Raw genomic sequence first — 24774 nt, 5'->3', positions numbered from 1 at the left:
AAAACATAGGCAAAAACCTCTTAGACATAAACATGAGTGACCTCTTCTTGAACATATCTCCCCGGGCAAGGAAAACAACAGCAAAAATGAGCAAGTGGGACTACATTAAGCTGAAAAGCTTCTGTACAGTGAAAGACACCATCAATAGAACAAAAAGGAACCCTACAGTATGGGAGAATATATTTGAAAATGACAGATCCGATAAAGGCTTGACGTCCAGAATATATAAAGAGCTCACACGCCTCAACAAACAAAGAACAAATAACCCAATTAAAAAATGGGCAGAGGAACTGAACTGACAGTTCTCTAAAAAAGAAATACAGATGGCCAACAGACACATGAAAAGATGCTCCACATCGCTAATTATCAGAGAAATGCAAATTAAAACTACAATGAGGTATCACCTCACACCAGTAAGGATAGCTGCCATCCAAAAGACAAACAACAACAAATGTTGGCGAGGCTGTGGAGAAAGGGGAACCCTCCTACACTGCTGGTGGGAATGTAAATTAGTTCAACCATTGTGGAAAGCAGTATGGAGGTGCATCAAAATGCTCAAAACAGACCTACCATTTGACCCAGGAATTCCACTCCTAGGAATTTACCCTAAGAACGCAGCAATCAAGTTTGAGAAAGACAGATGCACCCCTATGTTTATCGCAGCACTATTTACAATAGCCAAGAATTGGAAGCAACCTAAATGTCCATCGGTAGATGAATGGATAAAGAAGATGTGGTACATATACACAATGGAATACTACTCAGCCATAAGAAGTGGAAAATCCAACCATTTGCAGCAACATGGATGGAGCTGGAGAGTATTATGCTCAGTGAAATAAGCCAAGCGGAGAATGAGAAATACCAAATGATTTCACTCATCTGAGGAGTATAAGAACAAAGGGAAAACTGAAGGAACAAAACAGCAGCGGAATTACAGAACCCAAAAATGGACTAACAGGTACCAAAGGGAAAGGAACTGGGGAGGATGGGTGGGCAGGGAGGGATAAGGGGGTGGTAAGAAGGAGGCGGGTATTAAGATTAGCATGCATGGGGGGGAGGGAGAAAGGGGAGGGTGGGCTGCACAACACAGAGAGGACAAGTAGTGATTCTACAACATTTTGCTAAGCTGATGGACAGTAACCGTGATGTGGTTGTTAGGGGGGACCTGATATAGGGGAGAGCATAGTAAACATAGTATTCTTCATGTAAGTGTAGATTAAAGATTAAAAAAAAAAGAAAGAAAAGTGGGGTTACTCCTTGATAGGATAAAACTATTGGTAAATCAAAGATCAACGCATGCTTTAAATATCCTTAATGTTGATCACTTAAAGGGTGTCAGATGATCAGCTATGGAGGTACTCTTTTCTGATAATATTCCTTTCTCTTAATTTAAAAAAAATAAAATAAAAAGCAGTTACTGTGTGCTGACCTCCAATGAGTTCTGCACAGTGGTATAGAGGGCATGTCAAAGTGTGGGCAAAGGGTCTGTTTGTTTCTATGCAGAAGATCAAGGCCTAGCTTGGATACCCAGAAAATGAACTAAGATATGATATGAGGAGGAGCTTCCGGCATCAGCACTCTCTGGAGGACTTGTGCCGGGGGATGATCATCAAAAAGCCTCCACAGGGATCCGGACGATGCTACGGTTGTGGTGCATCCAGCCCACCGTCTCCTGGACTTGCCATAGGAATGAGGAGGGAGATGTCTAGGCTGGCAGGTGCATACAGTGAGACAACGAATTTGACCGGATCTGTACTGTTGGAACTCAACCAGGAGTTGGGAGGGGAGCAAGTTGTAGCACTCCAAAATCTCATGACTATAGACTATCTACAGTTAAAAGAACATATGGGATGTGAACAGATCCCAGAAATGGGCTGCTTTAATTTGTCTGATGGTTCAAGTACAGTTGGACAATATCCATCATATCATAGACAAATTTTCACAAATGCCTAGGGTGTCTAAATGGTTTCCTTGGCTTCACTGGAGATGGATGGTAATTATAGATTTGCTTTGTTTATGTCACCGTATTCCTATTATGTTTATATGTGTGTGCAAATTAGTTAGTAGTTTAAAACCTATACATACTTAAGGTACTCTACAAGAAGATATGTCAAAGAAATAATCAATCCTCCCATGTTTCCTTCCATATGCTACATCTGTAACTTTTCTTCTTCCTTCCTAATTACAACTCTTAAATAGAATTCGTGCCTCATATCGAATTTACCGAGTATCATAATTCCTCCAGGTGGTAAAGATACCTCAAGACAAGTGCTGAGCATAGAAGCCACAGGGCATAAATCTGCAAAGAAGTAAAAAGCTAACCTTTGCAAACAATATGGCTTCTCTCTCACTTACCCACTTTACATTTCCCTGTATGGCCCCGGAAGATGACTGGTTAGCCAGAGACGGGTAAGATTCCTCAAGGGAGGAACAACCTAAGACAGGCACAGTCGCAGGGGGGCCATCAGGTGAGAATTTGGGGAGCAACAGAGGTGATGCTCAGAACCTCACCCCCCCTGCTTTGAGAGAAATCTTCTGCATCCGTGGATGTCTTGCTGCCCTTGTCTAGCCTGGATTAATACTTAGTCCATAGGCACACACCTGATCATCTGATCATCTACATTTGTCTTCTTACAGCACTAAACTATGTCTACTACCTTTATCTTGCATCTACCTACCACTTCAGCATTTTATTAAAAATAAAAATAATAATAATAATAAAGGGAGTAATGTGGGATCAACATATAAATCAAGTACAAAAATCAAACGAATATTCATATTTGACCTGATTGTTTACAGGTCATAATGCGTGATCAAAACTGAAAGTTTCTGTGATGAATGCCCTTGTACTGTTCACCATGTAAGAATTTTTTCACTATGTAAGAATTCGTTCACCATGTAAGAACTTGTTCGTTATGCTTCAGAAGATTGGAGACTGACGAGAATTAGACTTGAGATGGATTAATGATTGTACATTGAGCATTGACCCCCCTATACTGAATTTTATTGTTGTTAACAACCATTTGATCAATAAATATGAGAGATGCCCTCTCAAAAAAATAAAATAAAATAAAATAAAATTGCTTTAACAAGTTGATGAAAATTTCAAAAATCACATCCTTTTTTGCAAGTAGAGAACTGATTTTATTGTGGTGGTACTGAAATGTAACCTAACAAAACAGCCTAGTAACAACTTGACTTGTTTTTTTTTTAAGCAGAACAGTTTAATATTTCAGAGTTTGATAATATAATTTTAGAAATTTAATTTGATTTTTTCAAAAACTGTTCTTTCATGTGAAAATCCTATTGCTTTTCATTCATTATGTAAATGTAACATACTCACATATGGGACTTCATATGCATCCATTGTTGGTGCAAGTGTAAAGCACCCACCACTTTGTAGGACAATTTTGCTGGGCCTGTCAAATTTTCGAATGTAGATGCTCTTTGTCCCACTCTTAAGCATTGATCTTTCATAACAAGATGCATGTATGCATAATAATAAATGTGTAAAGATGTTAAAAAAAAACCATGAGATAACCTCTACACACTTAATAGAATGGCTAAAACTACATACTAGCCATACAAACTGTGTTTTGGAGGAAGTAGAACTCTATATATTGTTTTTGGGAATGTAAAATGGTACAAACACTTTGAAGCACAGTTTAGTAGTTTCTTAAAAAGTTAAATATACACTTGTCATATGATCTAACCATTTCACTTCTGTGTATTTACCTCAGGATAAATAAAAGTTACATACATGCAAAGACTTCTCCACAAATGTTCACAACTGCTTTATTTGTGATAACCCCAAACTGGAAACAGCCCAAATGTCCACCAACAGGTGAATGAGTAAATAAATGGTAATACACCCATACAATGGAATACTACTCAGCAAGAGCAAGTAGTATTCATGCTACAAGATGGATGAATCTCAAAATTATTATACTGAGTGGAAGGAGCCAGACCAAAAAAGTACCTACTGTGTGATTCCATTTACTAATAACTTTAGAAAATGCAAACAAATCTTTCTATATATAGTGAGAGGAAGCTGTCTACTGGTTGCATGAGGAAAAGGGTGGGGGAGGAATAGAAGAAAAAGATTATAAAGGCTCACAAAGAAATTTGGGGAGATGATGAATATGTTTACTCTCATTGTCTTGATATTGATGATGGTTTCACAGGCTCATCCATAAGTCAAAGCTTACCAATTTGCACACTTTAAATACATGCAAGATTTTTATGAAGATTTTATTTCTGTAAAGCTATTAATGAAATACAGGATCTGCACAAGTGCACATGGATGTAATGACAACACCATAAGAATTTGGTTCTTCCAAAATCAATCTGTAATTTAAATGCAATCCCTATTAAAATTTCCACAAATTTTTTAAAGGATTGACACACTTTTTCTAAAATGTAATGGAAAAATAGTCAATTTAATCATGAAAAGCAGAGGACAAATTGTCCTACGATCAATTTTGAAGAGATATTACAAAGGTACAGTATTAAAACGATACTGGCATGGAAGCAGGCAAATGGACCATTATACAAAACAGAGGGCTAAAAATGGAATGAGGTATTATTGGACCTGGTATACGATCTTTAAAAAAAAAATGCTTCCATGCTCTGCCAGAGAAAGAAAGCACTGTTTAATAAATTGAGTTGAGAAAACTGGTTTGTTATGTGTAGAAAAAAAGCAAGATCTTTACTTTATGCCACATGCAAATAAGAACACCCAAACTTAAAGGTAATAGAAATTTTTTTTCAGGGACCATCTTTGTGATACTGAAGTTGACAAAGAATTCTTTGCTGAAGAAGAGCCCAAGAAGCCAAACTATAAAGCAAAAGGATGTATGGGTTTGAGCACACCCAAATTATGAATTGCTATTTAACAAAGCACCCACAGACTAAGTTCTCAGAGAGTTGACAGACCAGGAGAAAATATTTGCTATGCCAAAAACTGATGAGGGATTAATACCGAGACCCTGCACTGTCCACATGTGACTAGTTACACTTAAATAAAAAATTATCAGAATTAAATAGAATTAAAAATTCAGTTCCTTGGTTACACTGTCCACATTTTAAGTACTCAGTTAGCCACACATGGCTAGTGGCTACCATATTAAACAGCACAATTATAGAACCTTCACATCATCTCAAAAAGTTCTATTGGGCAGCACTGCTCTAAAATACATACGGAAATTTTACAGAACAAGAAAAAAGGCAGGACACTTATTAGAAAAATCAGCAAGGGATATAACTAAAGAAAACCCAAAGGGCTAATAAGTGTATGAAGAGAAGCTCAACCTCACTAGTAATGAGAAAATGAGGCATTGCTTTATGCTCATTTTATTGGCTAAAATTTGAAAGTTGGATAATATCAAATATTGACAAGCTTATAAAAATGGAACCTTTATACTTTGATAGTGGGAGGAAGAAGAGCATTTTTTGGTCATTCTCAAGAGCAGCATGGCACCACCTAGTGTGATCAAATGTGCACATAATATCTGTGACCCTGAAATCCCTTTGCATGTAACCTGCCTGGAAAGTTACATTGCATACAGCAATCAGAAGCAGAGCCCTACATCAAATTTATAGTGCAAACTTTAAATTAGCAAAAGGGCTTAAAGTTAAAGTTGAAGAATCTTCTTTTCCCTCCCACTTTATTGATACCGATACTTAACATTGTGTGAGTTTAAGGCGTACAAGTGTTTATGTGATGTATTGCATATTGCACAGTGATTATCACCATGGCATTAGCTACCACCTCCATCCTGTCATATAGTTACCATTTCTTTTTTATGGTGAGACAATTTAAGATTACTCTCTTAGCAACATTCAAGTATATGACACAGTATTATTAGCTAGAATCGCCAGGCTATATATTAGATCCCCAAACTTTAAACTTACAATTGGAATTTGTACCCTTTACCCAGTATCTACCCATTTTCCCCACCCCTCAATTCCTGGTATGCACCACTGTACTCTTTGTTTCTCTGAGTTTGACTTTTTTAAGTTCTACATGTAAGTATATTATATGATATTTATCTTTCTCTTTATGATTTATTTCACTTAGCATAATGTCCTCAAGTTGTTGAAAATGGCAGGATTTCCTTCTTTCTCATGGCTCAATAATGTTCGATTGTGTGTGTGTGTGTCCATCACCTCTTTATCCTTTACTCTTTTGATGGACATTTAGGTTGTTTCCCTGTCTTATCTATTGTGAATAATGTTTCAGTGAACATAGGAGTGCAGACATCTATATAAGATCTTGATTTCAATTCTTCTGGATGTATATGCAGAAGTGAAATTGCTGGATCATATGGTAGTTCTACTTTTCATGAAGAACCACCATGCTGTTTTCCAGACTAGTTGCACCAATTTGCATTTTCTCCAACAGTGCACTAGGGTTCCATTTCTCCACACCCTCACCTATATTTGTTATTTCTTATATTTTTTATGACAGCTATTCTAGGTGTGAGGTGATATCTCATTGTAATTTTGATTTGCATTTTCCCAATGATTAGTGATGTTGAGCACCATTTCATGTACCTGGCAGGAAGCGGAGGAATCTTAAAGAAGCACATAAAAACAAAAAAATTCCACGAGATGCAAATGAGAAGAAAATCTGGAAAACTAGAGTTCTAGTCCAGTAGGTCAAATTATAGGATCCTAAAAGCACAGTGCCATTGATGTAAGTTAAAATACACATAAAAGAGTACCACAGTTTTAAATTTGTGAATTATGCAAATATGTGCACAGACATATCAGACTGGACTCTGGAGGAGGGGACAAATGGGACTGGCACTCAGAGATGAGGAGAACACAATTAAAGCAAAATAGGGTTCACATGGACTGATTATGACAATATGGGTTTGTAAGGAGTCCTGCTCTTAAAGAGAGAGAATGGGAAAGGTTAGGCCTAAAAGTATGGTGCTTAGAAAGAGAGAAAATAATTTAAAAGGTCACCCATTTGGAAATAACTTTGTTATTCCCCCTTCCCTCCCTAATTTACTGTCTCACTCTGACTCCAGAGGAACAAATCAAAAAGGAAATAAGATTCTTTGCAATCAGATTCTTTAAAAATGGTAATCCAGTAATATTTCCTCTCAAGGGAATGAAAGTACAGTACAGGCTGAAGCTGGCACTTACCTAAATTTCATTTCACTCACAATAAAGTAGCAAGAGACAGCATGATTTATACCTGTATCAGGAAAATGTGAGAAGGAATTTTAGTTAGTAGTATCTATGAAGAAATAGGCCACCAAGGTAGATAGGAGATATCCCACCAAGAACATACTTTCAGTATTTCCCATCACACAGAGAATGAAATCATTTACCATCTTGCTCCTACTGACCCTTTCCAGCATCAATTTCCATACCACCCCTAGTAATGGGAGCTTAGCTTCACCTAAATAGACTGATTCATTGTTCCACCAATAGTCCTTGAGGTACCCTGACCACCTGCCTGGGTCACATCCCTTGCTAACAGCTCTTTAGTGGTCTGCTCAATCCTTACCCAACTCTTGTGATCCTCTGTGATCTCTACACAGGTCATTGGTTGATAATTATTTTATTTTAGCATTTTGAAGATATCGTCACTGTCTTCCAGGTTCCGTTTCTGCTTAGAAGTCAACTATACATGTATTGCTTAATATCTTTAATCAGCTTTTTGAAAATTCTCAACTACTAACTCTTCAAAGACTGCTTCTGTCCCACTCATCCTCTCCTCTCTTCATGGGACTCCTTTCTGTAACTTCTTTGTCTCTTACCTTCACTTCTCTTGTTTTCCTATTTTCATCTCTCAGTTCTGTATTCTGGATTTTGTCTTCTAATGCACAAAATGCCATCAATTCCTTCTTTACCTATCTATTCTGCTGTTAAATCTATCCACTGAGTTACTGATTTTAATTGTATATGTAGTTCCAGAATTTCCCTTCTTTTATAGTTTATATTTGTCAAAATACTCATTCATATTTTTCACTGTTCAGAGAACACAGAAAGCATCATAATTTTAAAATCTGAGGTTTATAACTTCAGTCTCTAGATCTCCTGTGGGTTTCTGCTGGCTGTAATTTATATTGTTTTGTTCCCTTGTGTGCCTGGTTAGATTTTTTTTCCCTCAAGTGAAATTCACAAATGAAAATAACCATTTTAAAGTGTGCAATTCAGTGGCATTTAGTACATTCACAACATTGTGCAATCACTACCTCTATTTAGCTCCAAAATATTTTTATCACCCCAAAGAAAACCCTGTACCCATTAAGCAGTCACTTCTCAATCAATTTAATAACTCAGTCACTTCCCACCCCCAGCAATCACCAATTTGCTTTCTGTCACTGTTTATATCCTTACATCTCTTGCAGGCAGCATGTAGTTATGTCTTGCTTTGCTTGGGTCCCATTCCCTGTACTGTCATGTGAAAACTCTCTAAGCAGTAAGGAGGGGAAATCATTTGCTTCTCTTATCTCAGGAATTGTTGTCCTTTGTTGCCTGATGTCCACTCTCTTGAAAACGACCGTTATATTTTGTCTGCTTTTCTTTTCTTCTTTCTTTCTCCCTTCCTTCCCCTCCCTCCCTCCCTCCTTCCTTCCTTCCTTCCTTCCTTCCCTCCCTCCCTCCTTCCTTCCCTCCCTCCTTCCTTCCTTCCCTCCTTCCTTCCTTCCTTCCTTCCTTCCTTCCTTCCCTCCTCCCTCCTTCCTTCCCTCCTTCCTTCCTTCCTTCCTTCCTTCCTTCCTTCCTTCCTTCCTTCCTTCCTTCCTTCCTTCCTTCCCTCCTCCCTCCTTCCTTCCTTCCTTCCTTCCCTCCTTCCTTCCTTCCTTCCTTCCTTCCCTCCTCCCTCCTTCCTTCCTTCCTTCCTTCCTTCCCTCCTTCCTTCCTTCCCTCCTTCCTTCCTTCCTTCCTCTCTCTCTCTCTCTTTCTCTGTTGTTGCTTGAGGTGGGAGGGGAAAGACAATCTCTTCAGATAGAAGCAGAATTCTGCTACCATTTTAAAATATAATTTATATGCTTTAGTTAACAGTTAAATCCATTCTATTCAATTTTAATTTTGGGTTTTTTTTTTTTTTTTTAGGCATGATATCATTCGATCACATTTTTACCAAGACATTTGCCATCCTGAACTCCTTCCCTGGTAGCTTGTATTATATAAAACATGTCAATTTCTCCCAAGTTAACCTCCTTTGCCTGTAACCAGCAAGTGCTAGCCTCCATACTATCTCTTCTCCAGGAGCTGGCACAAACAGCATGGGTTTATGACTAGGTGTTCCTAGTCATTAGATACACTCTGATTACAGCTGGCCTTTCTCCTAAAATTGAGATTCACTACCATCAAACCATAGGCTGACCAAGGAACCCTTGGGCTCTAGGCAAGCCTCTTAGATCTCATTGGGGGGGTGGGTTGTTTTTTTTGTTGTTTTTTTTTTTTGCCTTGCTGCCAAGAACTTTATTTATTTATTTTTTGAACTTATTTTTTTATCCATTCAAAAATACTTATTGAACCACTAGAAACACAAAGGTGACAAGTTAGACCTGTGTCCTCACAAAGCTTATCTTCCATATTTGTCCCATTTCTCAATTCCATCGTCTTTTTTTTTCCCACTACCATTTTGCTTTATTTCTCTATTACCTCTAACCAGGACTTTATTTTTTTTTTATTTTTTTATTTTTTGAGAGGGCATCTCTCATATTTATTGATCAAATGGTTGTTAACAAGAATAAAATTCAGTATAGGGGAGTCAACGCTCAATGTACAATCATTAATCCATCTCAAGCCTAATTCTCGTCAGTCTCCAATCTTCTGAAGCATAACAAACAAGTTCTTACATGGTGAACGAATTCTTACATAGTGAATAAATTCTTACATGGTGAACAGTACAAGGGCATTCATCACAGAAACCTTTGGTTTTGATCATGCATTATGACCAATAAACAATCAGGTCAAATATGAATATTCGTTTGATTTTTGTACTTGATTTATATGTTGATCCCACATTTCTCCTATTATTATTATTATTTTTATTTTTAATAAAATCCTGAAGTGGTAGGTAGATGCAAGATAAAGATAGAAAACATAGTTTAGTGCTGTAAGAAGACAAATGTAGATGATCAGATGATCAGGTGTGTGCCTATGGACTAAGTATTAATCCAGGCTAGACAAGGGCAGCAAGACATCCACGGATGCAGAAGATTTCTCTCAAAGCAGGGGGGGTGAGATTCTGAGCCTCACCTCTGTTGCTCCCCAAATTCTCACCTGATGGCCCCCCTGCGACTGTGCCTGTCTTAGGTTGTTCCTCCCTTGAGGAATCTTACCCGTCTCTGGCTAACCAGTCATCTTCCAGGGCCATACAGGGAAATGTAAAGTTGGTAAGTGAGAGAGAAGCCATATTGTTTGCAAAGGTTAGCTTTTTACTTCTTTGCAGATTTATGCCCTGTGGCTTCTATGCCCAGCACTTGTCTCGAGGTATCTTTACCACCTGGAGGAATTATGATACTCGGTAAATTTGATATGAGGCACGAATTCTATTTAAGGGTTGTAATTAGGAAGGAAGAAGAAAAGCTATAGATGTAGCATATGAAGGAAACATGGGAGGATTGATTATTTCTTTCACATATCTTCTTGCATAGTACCTTAAGTATGTATAGGTTTTAAGCTACTAACTAATTTGCACACACATATTAACATAATAGGAATACGGTGACATAAACAAAGCAAATCTATAATTACCATCCATCACCAGTGAAGCCAAGAAAACCATTTAGGCACCCTAGGCATTTGTGAAAATTTGTCTATGATATGATGGATATTGTCCAACTGTACTTGAACCATCAGACAAATTAAAGCAGCCCATTTCTGGGATCTGTTCACATCCCATATGTTCTTTTAACCATAGATAGTTTATAGTCATGAGATTTTGGAGTGCTACAACTTGCACCCCTCCCAACTCCTGGTTGAGTTCCAACAGTACAGATCCGGTCAAATTCATTGTCTCACTGTATGCACATGCCAGCCTAGACATCTCCCTCCTCATTCCTATGGCAAGTCCAGGAGACGGTGGGCTGGATGCAGACAAAACCGCAGCATCGTCCGGATCCCTGTGGAGGCTTTTTGATGATCATCCCCCTGCACAAGTCCTCCAGAGAGTGCTGATGCCGGAAGCTCCTCCTCATATCGTATCTTAGTTCATTTTCTGGGTATCCAAGCTAGGCCTTGATCTTCTGCATAGAAACAAACAGACCCTTTGCCCACACTTTGACATGCCCTCTATACCACTGTGCAGAACTCATTGGAGGTCAGCACACAGTAACTGCTTTTTATTTTATTTTTTTTAAATTAAGAGAAAGGAATATTATCAGAAAAGAGTACCTCCATAGCTGATCATCTGACACCCTTTAAGTGATCAACATTAAGGATATTTAAAGCATGCGTTGATCTTTGATTTACCAATAGTTTTATCCTGTTAAGGAGTAATCCCCCTTTTCTTTCTTTCTTTCTTTCTTTCTTTCTTTTTTTTTTTTTTTTTTAATTTTTAATCTACACTTACGTGAAGAATACTATGTTTACTATGCTCTCCCCTATATCAGGTCACCCGTAACAACCACATTACGGTTACTGTCCATCAGCTTAGCAAAATGTTGTAGAGTCACTACTAGTCCTCTCTGTGTTGTGCAGCCCACCCTCCCCTTTCTCCCTCCCCCCCATGCATGCTAATCTTAATACCCCCCTTCTTCTTCCCCCCCCCTTATCCCTCCCTGCCCACCCATCCTCCCCAGTACCTTTCCCTTTGGTACCTGTTAGTCCATTTTTGGGTTCTGTAATTCCACTGCTGTTTTGTTCCTTCAGTTTTTCCTTTGTTCCTATACTCCTCAGATGAGTGAAATCATTTGGTATTTCTTTCTCCGCTTGGCTTATTTCACTGAGCATAATACTCTCCAGCTCCATCCATGTTGCTGCAAATGGTTGGATTTTTCCACTTCTTATGGCTGAGTAGTATTCCATTGTGTATATGTACCACCTCTTCTTTATCCATTCATCTACCGAGGGACATTTAGGTTGCTTCCAATTCTTGGCTATTGTAAATAGTGCTGCGATAAACATAGGAGTGCATCTATCTTTCTCAAACTTGATTGCTGCGTTCTTACGGTAAATTCCTAGGAGTGGAATTCCTGGGTCAAATGGTAGGTCTGTTTTGAGCATTTTGATGCACCTCCATACTGCTTTCCACAATGGTTGAACTAATTTACATTCCCACCAGCAGTGTAGGAGGGTTCCCCTTTCTCCACAGCCTCGCCAACATTTGTTGTTGTTTGTCTTTTGGATAGCAGCTATCCTTACTGGTGTGAGGTGATACCTCATTGTAGTTTTAATTTGCATTTCTCTGATAATTAGCGATGTGGAGCATCTTTTCATGTGTCTGTTGGCCATCTGTATTTCTTTTTTAGAGAACTGTCTGTTCAGTTCCTCTGCCCATTTTTTAATTGGGTTATTTGTTTTTTGTTTGTTGAGGCGTGTGAGCTCTTTATATATTCTGGACGTCAAGCCTTTATCGGATCTGTCATTTTCAAATATATTCTCCCATACTGTAGGGTTCCTTTTTGTTCTATTGATGGTGTCTTTCACTGTACAGAAGCTTTTCAGCTTAATGTAGTCCCACTTGCTCATTTTTGCTGTTGTTTTCCTTGCCCGGGGAGATATGTTCAAGAAGAGGTCACTCTTATGTCTAAGAGGTTTTTGCCTATGTTTTTTTCCAAGAGTTTAATGGTTTCATGACTTACATTCAGGTCTTTGATCCATTTTGAGTTTACCTTTGTATATGGGGTTAGACAATGGTCCAGTTTCATTCTCCTACATGTAGCTGTCCAGTTTTGCCAGCACCATCTGTTGAAGAGACTGTCATTTTGCCATTGTATGTCCATGGCTCCTTTATCAAATATTAATTGACCATATTTGTTTGAGTTAATGTCTGGAGTCTCTAATCTGTTCCACTGGTCTGTGGCTCTATTCTTGTGACAGTACCAAATTGTCTTGATAACTATGGCTTTGTAGTAGAGCTTGAAGTTGGGGAGTGAGATCCCCCCTACTTTATTCTTCTTTTTCAGGATTGCTTTGGCTATTCGGGGTCTTTGGTGTTTCCATATGAATTTTTGAATTATTTGTTCCAATTCATTGAAGAATGTTGCTGGTAATTTGAGAGGGATTACATCAAATCTGTATATTGCTTTGGGCAGGATGGCCATTTTGACGATATTAATTCTTCCTAGCCATGAGCATGGGATGAGTTTCCATTTATTAGTGTCCCCTTTAATTTCTCTTAAGAGTGACTTGTAGTTTTCAGAGTATAAGTCTTTCACATCTTTGTTTAGGTTTATTCCTAGGTATTTTATTCTTTTTGATGCAATGGTGAATGGAATTGTTTTCCTGATTTCTCTTTCTATTGATTCGTTGTTAGTGTATAGGAAAGCTACAGATTTCTGTGTGTTAGTTTTGTATCCTGCAACTTTGCTGTATTCCGATATCAGTTCTAGTAGTTTTGGAGTGGAGTCTTTAGGGTTTTTTATGTTTATTAGGGTTTATTAGGGTTTTTTATGTACAGTATCACATCATCTGCAAATAGTGACAGTTTAACTTCTTCTTTACCAATCTGGTTTCCTTGTATTTCTTTGTTTTGTCTGATTGCCGTGGCTAGGACCTCCAGTACTATGTTAAATAACAGTGGGGAGAGCGGGCATCCCTGTCTGGTTCCCGATCTCAGAGGAAATGCTTTCAGCTTCTCGCTGTTCAGTATAATGCTGGCTGTGGGTTTATCATATATGGCCTTTATTATGTTGAGGTACTTGCCCTCTATTCCCATTTTGCTGAGAGTTTTTATCATGAATGGATGTTGAATTTTGTCAAATGCTTTTTCAGCATCTATGGAGATGATCATGTGGTTTTTGTCTTTCTTTTTGTTGATGTGGTGGATGATGTTGATGGATTTTCGAATGTTGTACCATCCTTGCATCCCTGGGATGAACCCCACTTGGTCATGGTGTATGATCCTTTTGATATACTGTTGAATTCTGTTTGCTAATATTTTATTGAGTATTTTTGCATCTACATTCATCAGGGATATTGGTCTGTAATTTTCTTTTTTGGTGGGGTCTTTGCCTGGTTTTGGTATTAGGGTGATGTTGGCCTCATAGAATGAGTTTGGGAGTATTCCCTCTTCTTCTATTTTGTGGAACACTTTAAGGAGAATGGGTATTATGTCTTCTCTGTGTGTCTGATAAAATTACGAGGTAAATCCGTCCGGCCCCGGGGTTTTGTTCTTGGGTAGTTTTTTGATTACTGTTTCAATTTCTTTGCTTGTAATTGGTTTGTTTAACTTTTGTGTTTCTTCCTTGGTCAGTCTTGGGAGGTTGTATTTTTCTAGGAAGTTGTCCATTTCTTCTAGGTTTTCCAGCTTGTTGGCATATAGGTTTTCATAGTAGTCTTTAATAATTCTTTGTATTTCTGTGGAGTCTGTCGTGATTTTTCCATTCTCATTTCTGATTATGTTGATTTGTGTTGACTCTCTTTTTCTCTTAATAAGTTGGGCTAGAGGCTTATCTATTTTGTTTATTTTCTTGAAGAACCAGCTCTTAGTTTCGTTGATTTTTGCTATTGTTTTATTCTTCTCAATTTTGTTTATTTCTTCTCTGATCTTTATTATATCCCTCCTTCTGCTGACTTTAGGCCTCATTTGTTCTTCTTTTTCCAGTTTAGATAATTGTGATGTTAGACCATTCATTTGGGATTGTTCTTCCTTCTTGAAGTGTGCCTGGATTGCTATATACTTTCCTCTTAAGACTGCTTTCGCTGCGTCCCACAGAAGTTGGGGCTTAGTTTTGTTGTTGTCATTTGTTTCTATATATTCCTTGATCTCTATTTTGATTTGTTCATTGATCCATTGATTATTTAGTAGCATGTTGTTAAGCCTCCATGTGTTTGTGAGCCTTTTTGTTTTCTTTGTAGAGTTTATTTCTAGTTTTATACCTTTGTGGTCTGAAAAATTGGTTGGTAGAATTTCAATATTTTGGAATTTACTGAGGCTCTTTTTGTGAGCTAGTATGTGATCTATTCTGGAGAATGTTCCATGTGCACTTGAGAAGAATGTATATCCTGTTGCTTTTGGATGTAGAGTTCTATAGATGTCTGTTAGGTCCATCTGTTCTAGTGTGTTGTTCAGTGCCTGTATGTCTTTACTTATTTTCTGCCTGGTGGATCTATCCTTTGGGGTGAGTGGTGTGTTGAAGTCTCCTACAATGAATGCATTGCAGTCTATTTCCCTCTTTAGTTCTGTTAGTATTTGCTTCACATATGCTGGTGCTCCTGTATTGGGTGCATATATATTTAGAATGGTTATATTCTCTTGTTGGACTGAGCCCTTTATCATTATGTAGTATCCTTCTTTATCTCTTGTTACTTTCTTTGTTTTGAAGTCTATTTTGTCTGATATTAGTACTGCAACCCCTGCTTTCTTCTCACTGTTGTTTGCCTGAAATATGTTTTTCCATCCCTTGACTTTTAGTCTATGCTTATCTTTGGGTTTAAGGTGAGTTTCTTGTAAGCAGCATATAGATGGGTCTTGCTTTTTTATCCATTCTATTACTCTATGTCTTTTGATTGGTGCATTAAGTCCATTTACATTTAGGGTGAGTATTGAGAGATATGTACTTATTGCCATTGCAGGCTTTAGATTCGTGGTTACCAAAGGTTCAAGGTTAGCTTCTTTAGTATCTTACTGCCTAACTTAGCTCGCTTATTGAGCTGTTATATACACTGTCTGGAAATTCTTTTCTTCTCTCCCTTCTTATTCCTCCTCCTCCATTTTTCATATGTTGTGTGTTTTGTTCTGTGCTCTTTTTAGGGGTGCTCCCATCTAGAGCAGTCCCTGTAGGATGCCCTGTAGAGGTGATTTGTGGGAAGCAAATTCCCTCAGCTTTTGCTTGTCTGGGAATTGTTTAATCCCGCCATCATATTTAAATGATAGTCGTGCTGGATACAGTATCCTTGGTTCAAGGCCCTTCTGTTTCATTGCATTAAGTATATCATGCCATTCTCTTCTGGCCTGTAGGGTTTCTGTCGAGAAGTCTGATGTTAGCCTAATGGGGTTTCCTTTATAGGTGACCTTTTTCTCTCTAGCTGCCTTTAAAACTCTTTCCTTGTCCTTGATCCTTGCCATTTTAATTACTATGTGTCTTGGTGTTGTCCTCCTTGGATCCTTTCTTTTGGGAGTTCTGTGTAATTCCATGGTCTGTTCGATTATTTCCTCCCCCAGTTTGGGGAAGTTTTCAGCAATTATTTCTTCAAAGAGACTTTCTATCCCTTTTCCTCTTTCTTCCTCTTCTGGTATCCCTATAATATGAATATTATTCCTTTTGTATTGGTCACATATTTCTCTTAGTGTTGTTTCATTCCTGGAGATCCTTTTATCTCTCTCTATGTCAGCTTCTATACGTTCCTGTTCTCTGGCTTCTATTCCTTCAATGGCCTCTTGCATCTTATCCATTCTGCTTATAAATCCTTCCAGGGATTGTTTCACTTCTGTGATCTCCTTCCTGACATCTGTGATCTCCTTCCGGACTTCATCCCACTGCTCTTGCATTTTTCTCTGCATCTCATCCCATTGCTCTTGCATTTTTCTCTGCATCTCTGTCAGCATGTTCATGATGTTTATTTTGAATTCTTTTTCAGGAGGACTGGTTAGGTCTGTTTCCTTCTCAGGTGTTGTCTCTGTGATCTTTGTCTGCCTGTAGTTTTGCCTTTTCATGGTGATAGAGATAGTTTGCATAGCTGGTACAAGTGACCGCTGGAAGAGTTTCCCTTCTTGTTGGTTTGTGGCCTTTTCCTGGGAGAATAGCGTCCTTTAGTGGCTTGTGCTGGGCAGCTGTGCGCAGACAGGGCTTCTGCTTCCTGCCCAGTTGCTTTGGGGTTTATCTCCGCTGTTGCTGTGGGCTTGGCCTGGCTGGGGCTTTTCCTCCAAAATGGTGGAGCCCCGTTGGAGGGGGAGCGGCCGGGAGGCTATTTATCTCTGTAAGGGGCCTCTGTGCTCCCTGCTGCCCAGGGGGTTAGAGTGCCCAGAGATCCCCAGATTCCCTGCCTCTGGTCTAAGTGACCTGTCCTGCCCCTTTAAGACTTCCAAAAGCACTCTCCAAACCAAAACAACAACAGAAACAATGAGAGAGGGAACAGAAAGGAAAAAAAAAAGGAAAAAACACGCGATTTTTTTTTTTTTGTCCTCAGGTGCTGGTCCCAGGCACCCGCTCACTGGTCCTGCTGCCCTGTCTCCCTAGCACCAGGGTCCCTGTCCTTTCAAGGCTTCCAAAAAGCACCCACCCACTGGTCCTGCAGGGAAGGAACGTTCGATATACTTTGTCCTCAGGCACTGGTTCCAGGCACCTGCTCACCAGTCCCGCCGCCCTGCCTCCCTATCACCGGGGTCCCTTTCCCTTTAAGGCTTCCAAAAAGCACTCGCCAAAAAGAGAGTAAAAAAGGGGAAAAACGCGCGATTTCCTCCGTCCTCAGGTGCCGGTCTCAGGCACCCGCCCACCGGTCCCACAGGGAAAAACGCGCGATATTCTTTGTCCTCAGGCGCTGGTCCCAGGCACCCGCTCACCAGTCCTGCCGCCCTGCCTCCCTAGCACTGGGGTCCCTGTCCCTTTTAGGCTTCCAAAAAGCACTCGCAGAAAAGAGAAAAAAAAAAGGGGGGAAACGTGCGATTTCCTCTGTCCTCAAGTGCTGGTCTCAGGCACATGGGGGGGGGGTTGTTTTAAATCCAACATAGTTAACCTTCAAATCTTTAAAAATAATGTCCATTTACAAGAAGATTTTTCTGAGTTATTTTCTCCTCTTTCCTCATTCTTGTTTTTGTTTTTGCCATTAACTTGTCATGCTTCTAAATAATCCAGATGCTGTCCATTCCTCAGCCCAAAATATCCTGAGGTAGAGCTTTGTCTGAGAACCACTGACACTGGGATATACATGCGGCCAAGTGCCCCGAACGTCTTGTCAGAGGCAGAACTCTGTGAGTGTCCCTACCTACAGGCTGACTAGATGTCAAGCTGGCTGAACATGCTACAACCAAGCAGCACTGGAACCCAAAGCAGGCTTTCTGGCAAACTCAAACCTCACCCATCAGAAAGCCCCTTCCCTGCAGTTATTGCCTCATCTCTTCCCGCCCTTTCTCAACCAGAGCTCTTGAAAGAACTGTCTGGTACTTGTTGTTTCCATTTCCTGACCCTATTGTATCTGGCTTCTACAACACCTCCCAGCATTTCCAAATGTCTCTCACCAGCTCCTGCAATCACCCTTCAGATCCTGCTTGCACAGGCGGAGTCTGATGCTATACACTCACATCCTGCTCTCCGCCTGCTTCTCTGCCACACCTCCACTCTCTTTATGTACCCTCCTTTTGTTCCCTCTGTTTGGTTGATGGTCCCAGGAGTTTTGTCTCCATCCCCTTCATTTCTTCCAGGAGAACCCATGGGTTCCTGAGGCTTTGATGATCTCACCCCAATGGAAGGTTGGGGATGAAGAATGAAGACTTTGTAGACCAGGGGAGTGTGCCAGACCTTCATTTAGACCCTGAGCAGACTGCTGGGGAGGAGAATCAAATCAGCTGGAGAAGAGTGGAGACACTAAGGACATCCCTGCTGCTTCCAAGTGTGGAACCCTTAACACTGACAAGTCAGTATCATTTGTGGATCCAAATAGAGGAAATATAAAATATGTAAGGCAAGATGTTCCCATAGACAAATTATACTAACACATGATATTTTGTGCAAGCAGAGAACAGTATATCAACCTGGAACATTGCATAAGGTTTTGTTATCTCAAAGTGCCAAAAGGAATATAATTAATATGTCAAAACTCACCTCCCTGTGGGGAAAAGAACCACGCAGATGTGTCTCTTCCAGTTTGCTAGCCTGGCCTTTGCGTGGAGTGAATGGGCCTCATGGAGATTGGGTCAGAGATCAGCGTTCTTTTTCCCTGTGGTGGAGCTAGTTATTCCCTACCCCAAGAAGAAACACTTGGGCAGCTCCTAAGATTTTTGGGGTTACTTATGTGTAATAAAAGATCTTCTAGTCACTGTAAGTTCAGTAATTAATGTGTGGCATCCAGCATAATAGAAAACTTTAAACTTCATGTTTGGGCTGGGTTTCCCTCCTCTGCCGTGATACCTAAAGTGGGAAAGGTCCTGATACATTTCTATTTTCTCTCCAACCTCTTTCATGACTTTCACTCCAGCTTTTGCCATTGTTTCTGACCCCACCCAGGGTGAAAGTGAAGGTGAGACAGGAAAGTTCTCACACAACTTGGAATTGCATGATGACAGGACAGCCCTGTCGGTAAAGGAAGCACTTTCTTCCCTGAAGTACTTTTCTGGGTTTTTCAGAGACCCCCTGGGGATCTCTTTCCAGCTGGTCACTCAAGACACCTTTCTCAGCCTTTTTTGTTGTTGTTGTTATTGTTAATGTACAATTACTTGAACATTATGGTTAATAGTCTCCCCCTATTATCAAGTCCCCCCCACATACCCCATTACACTCACTGTCCATCAGTGTAGTAAGATGCTATAGAATCATTACTTGTCTTCTCTGTATATACTGCCTTTCCCATGTACCCTCCCAACCCCCCACTACATTATGTGTACTAATCGTAATGCCTCTTTTTCCCCCATTACCCTCCCTTTCCACCCATCTTCCCCAGTCCCTTTACCCTTGGTAACTGTTAGTTCATTCTTGGGTTCTGTAAGTCTGCTGCTGCTTTGTTCCTTCAGTTTTTGCTTTGTTCTTACACTCCACAGATGAATGAAATCATTTGATACTTGTCTTTCTCTGCCTGGCTTATTTCACTGAGCATAATACCCTCTAGCTCCATCCATGTTGTTGCAAATGGTAGGATTTGTTTTCTTCTTATGGCTGAACAATATTTCATTGTGTATATTTACCACCTCTTCTTTATCCATTCATCTACTGATGGACACTTAGGTTGCTTCCATTTCTTGGCTATTAAAAATAGTACTGCAATAAACATAGGGGAGCACATGTCTTTTTCACACTGGGCTGCTGCATTCTTAGGGTAAATTCCTAGGAGTGGAATTCCTGGGTCAAATGGTATTTCTATTTTTAGTTTTTTGAGGAACCTCCATACTGCTTTCCACAATGGTTGAACAAGTTTACATTCCCACCAGCAGTGTACGAGGGTTCCCCTTTCTCCACATGCTCACCAACATTTGTTGTTCCTTGTCGTTTGAATTCTGGCTATCCAACTGGTATGAGATGCTATCTCATTGGGTTTTAATTTGCATTTCTCTGATGAATAGCAATGTGGAGCATCTTTTCATGTGCCTCTTGGCCATCTGAATTCTTCTTTGGAAATGTAAGTTTCTGTTCACAAAGCAGATCTCCAGGGCTAGGTCTTCAGCAGTCCCAGGCTTCCACCCCATCCCTGCTCTGTTTCTCTTCCTCCCACGGGTGAGCTGGGGTGGGGGAGGGGCTTGGGTCCCGCGGATTAAGGCTTTTGTACATTACCCTGTTTAGTGAAGTCTGCTCTGTTCGTGAGGTCTGTATGCAGTCTGTTTCAACCTTCTTTCTTTTTGCTGTTTTAGGATTAGTTGTATTAATTAACTATATTTTTGTACTATTTGTGATTTTGGGAGGAGTTCTCTGTCTCATCTCTCATGCTGCCATCTTGAATCCCCCCCCTTTCTCAGCCTTTATGTGTCTGATGGAGCCTGAGAACTTACTCTTCTGTGGGGTTCTGCTCATCAGGCAGCCTTCTTGATTGGGATATAAACGACCCCACACAAGCTTTCTTGAGTGACCAATGTCTGGTTCTTGGGAAATACTTACGCATTCCCTCTGCTCCTATAAACTACAGGAGCACAGGGACCCTGGCTTTCTCCCTCCACAGCACAGGCTAGGACCAGCACACCAGCATCTCTCCAAATTCCCTTCTCTTCTCCAGTCATTTTTTAGCCTTTTAAACCTCTTTTCTAGTCCAGAGGTAGAAGGTGAACTGAAGTGTCACAGAATTTTTTGGAAATCTTTTGTAAGGTTGTCCTTACTCACTTAGGAAAGTCTCCTGAGAATGCAGTACCTATCATTCAGCTTGAAATGGGCTGATTTGGGCTCCATTTTCAAATCCTGCCATGCTTAATTGTACTTGGAGTGAAGAGTTTCCTCATGGCTGCTGTGTTCTAAACCAGGAAGGCAGCGAAAACCCAGGAAGCAAAAATGTTGTAAAGGGGAATGGGCAACCTGATCAGTTTAACACATCAGCAAAGGTTTGGCCCTCCCTCAGGCCCAGAAAACCTGTCCCATTGCAGGTTGTGTGAAATTTTGCTCTAGAATAGAAATGAAAACATTTGTGTATGCCAGGTGGTTTGTCACAGCAGCCAGTATGGTGTCCTTTGGCCCCTATTCATATCTAGAAAGCAGAATGTGAGAAGAGATGATTCCTCTGGTTTGGCCTGTGTGACCAATTTGTCTGAGGTTGACTCCCCAGATGCTGAAGCTTCTATAACCATTGAAGAACTGAAACCACTCACTCCTTAAGCAGAGAGGAATTTAGTGTGAAGAGCTATTGCAAGATATTGCGAGGGCTGGGTATGATGGGCGTTGCCAGAGGAGAAAAACAGATGAGGAAAACTGTAAGGATTGAATTATAAATACAACCAGCATATATGGCAAGTCATATTTGACAAACTCAGAGGAAAGAACTTGAAGGAGCCTCTTGGAGATCATTCTGTCTTCTGTTGGGAATCCCTTTATTGAGTTTCACAGATGAAGAAATGTTAGCAATAATAATAATAGCTACATTTTAAAACATTTTCTTTTAGTGTAAAAGATTTCCTAGATACTTAGAAAACTCTACCTCAGTTATTTATTACTTCACTTATTTCTCAGGACAATCCTGTAAACTTATCACTAACATTTCCTTCATGAGGAAACTGAGACTCCAAGAAGTAAATTCACTTGCCTCAGGTGTCCTGGCCAGGAAGGGAAGCAACACTAAGAGGGCCTGTGCATGACCACTGGTCTGGTGTGATTTCCATTACATCATTACACCACACAGCAGATAAGCTCAATTGGAAATGCTCTCTGAGAACCACATTTAAGATCTGAAAGAGTGGTATATACTCCTCCACTTTTCAAGTTCAGAGGCTATGAGCAGAGCCATTACTTTGAAAATACCTATGGTTATAGATTAAAATGCTAAGGATAGAGCATGAAGAACAGGCCACAAAAAGAAAAAAGGAGGCATCAAAGCAGTGCCAGCCACACCCATGAGAGTCCCAGGAGTCCTCAGAGTCAGTCCATTTCCAGGCCCTGAAAGAAGCAAGCTGACCGGGTAACTGATGTGAGTCCATGAAGGAAGGCCACAGTCCCAATGTTAGGAGAAGAATGGGCCCAGGAGAGAAGAGGCCTAGGGACCAGGGAGGCTCAAAAGAGTAAATAGGCTAAGACCAGGGAGGGTAGTTGGCCAGAGGAGCTTAGAAGGCTTAGAAGTTCTGAGTAAAAAGGCAGCCTGGGCTTGATAGATAAGAGCAAACCCTCAGATAAGGGGGGTGAAAATGCCTAAGAAAAACCTGTCTTTAAGAGAAAAGAGCCCTGGACAAGGAGAAAACCTCTGTGAGGAGAGGGCGGAGAGAGAGAGAGAGAGAGAGAGAGAGAGAGAGAGAGAGAGAGAGAGAGAGAGAGAGAGAGAGAGAGAGTGTGTGTGTGTGTGTGTGTGTGTGTGTGTGTGTGTGTGTGTGTGTGTGTGTGTGTGTGTGTGTGTGTGTGTGTGTGTGTGTGTGTGTGTGAAGGTCTGAGGAACAGAGCAGGCTGCAAGAGGGGCTGAAGGGAGAACAGACCTCAGAATCTGCCCAGTTCATCAACATTCCCACCCTGGGCCCTCAGTACTCCCACAGTTGTGCCATCCATCCCACCCCCACTGCCTCATCCAAACGCATCACTGGCATTGCTACCCGATGTGCCACCCCCTACCATTCCAATCTTTCCAGAGAACACCCCCAGCTACATGTAGGACTCCCTGAGCCCTTAGCAAACTCTCCAAACGTATTGCTCTTCCCTCTGTGAACCCACTAGGCTGTGAATGCTCTGAATCATGCCTTATTTGTCTGGGTATTGATTAAGTAGTGCCCTGAACTCAAAGACAGTTGTTCAGATGTTAGCAACAGCAGTTTGTCATCTCTACCAAAACATAAGCAGGTGGTAGTTAGCTGGTAATAGCCAAAGGCCTGAACCCAGTGGAGTTGAAAATTGTATTCACCTTCCGCCCTCTTGTGGAATGAAAGGCAAAAAACATTATATATTACTACCTTGAAAGAAAGGAATTTTTTTTCCTATCACCTCTTCCTCCTGTAAATATAGTTATATTAAAAAAATTTTTTATTAAGGTATTGATATACACTCTTATGAAGGTTTCACATGAAAAAACAATGTGGTTACTACATTAACCCATATTATCAAGTCCCTACCTATACCCCATTGCAGTTACTCACTGTCCATCAGTGTAGTAAGATGCCACAGAGTCACTATTTGCCTTCTCTGCGCTAGCTACACTGTTTTCTCTGTGACCCCTCACACCATGTGTATTAAACATAATACCCCTCAATCACCATCTCCCTCCCTCCCGACACGCCCTCCCTCACCTCTCTCCTTTAGTAACCACTAGTCCCTTCTTGGAGTGTGGGTCTGCTGCTGTTTTGTTCCTTCAGTTTTGCTGCATTGTTATACTCCACAAATGAGGGAAATCATTTGACACTTGTCTTTCTCCACCTGGCTTATTTCACTGAGCATAATATCCTCTAGCTCCATCCATGTTGTTGCAAATAATAGGATTTGTTTCTTTCTTATGGCTGAATAGTATTCCATTGTATATATGTACCAACTCTTCTTTATTCATTCATCTACTGATGGACACTTAGGTTGCTTCCATATCTTGGCTATTGTAAAAAGTGCTGTGATAAACATAGGGCTGCATATGTCTTTTTGAATCTGAGAACTTGTATATTCCAAGGAGTGGGATTCCCAGGTCAAATGGTATTTCTATTTTTAGTTTTTGTGGAAATTCCATATTGTTTTCCACAATGGTTGAACTAGCTTACATTGCCATCAGAAGTACAGGAGTTTCCCTTTCTCTGCATTCTTGCCAGCATTTGTTGTTCTCAATCTTTACGATGCTGGCCACTGGTGTGAAGTGATATCTCATTGTGGTTTTAATTGCATTTCCCCGATGATTAGTGATGTGGAGCATCCTCTCATGTGTCTGTTGGCCATCTGAATTTGGCTTGAGTCATTTAACCTACCCACCATCACCTTAAACACATCCCCTTCTGCACTTCTGGGATGTCTTGCTATTTGTGTCAGCAGGTACCTCATCAAAAATCTTATCTGTGAAAGCCTCTTGTTGAAGCAAGAATTTCAAATTTATTGTCATTGCAGGTTAATTAAGAAGCAAGTTTTTCCCCTAAACCCAGGTCTGGTGTAGACTGTGTGAACCAGCCTTTTCTCTCATCACTTCAGACTCCAGCATTAACACACTTTTGTTTTATTTTGTTTTTTTTGGTCATACCAAAAGGATTTTTTTCTTATTAACTAGCAAGTGGTAAATAAGCATCTCTGTCCTCCCCCTAATTTCCCACTCCCCACTATTTTCCAACCACCCTAGGAAAACTGGGTGGAGGAGGAAGCCAGTATGTGGAGCTGTGGTCTTGTAGTTCATTTGGCGCAATTTATTTTT

The 24774-nt window shown here is 40.3% G+C and overlaps 1 long non-coding RNA gene across 2 annotated transcripts in view; it reads right to left on the bottom strand.

Annotated features, from left to right (window-relative positions):
• Positions 1-24774, bottom strand: part of LOC118972276 (uncharacterized) — a 55437-nt gene that overhangs the window by 28181 nt on the left and 2482 nt on the right. For both annotated transcript variants that reach the window (XR_005061155.2, XR_012121192.1), the window contains exon 2: positions 7156-7207. This is a non-coding gene — a long non-coding RNA (uncharacterized lncRNA). The remainder of the gene's footprint in view (positions 1-7155; positions 7208-24774) is intronic.

This window comes from Manis javanica, chromosome 9, assembly GCF_040802235.1.
Source record: "Manis javanica isolate MJ-LG chromosome 9, MJ_LKY, whole genome shotgun sequence".
NCBI lineage: Eukaryota > Metazoa > Chordata > Mammalia > Pholidota > Manidae > Manis > Manis javanica.
This window is presented reverse-complemented; position numbering and strand designations above follow the sequence as displayed.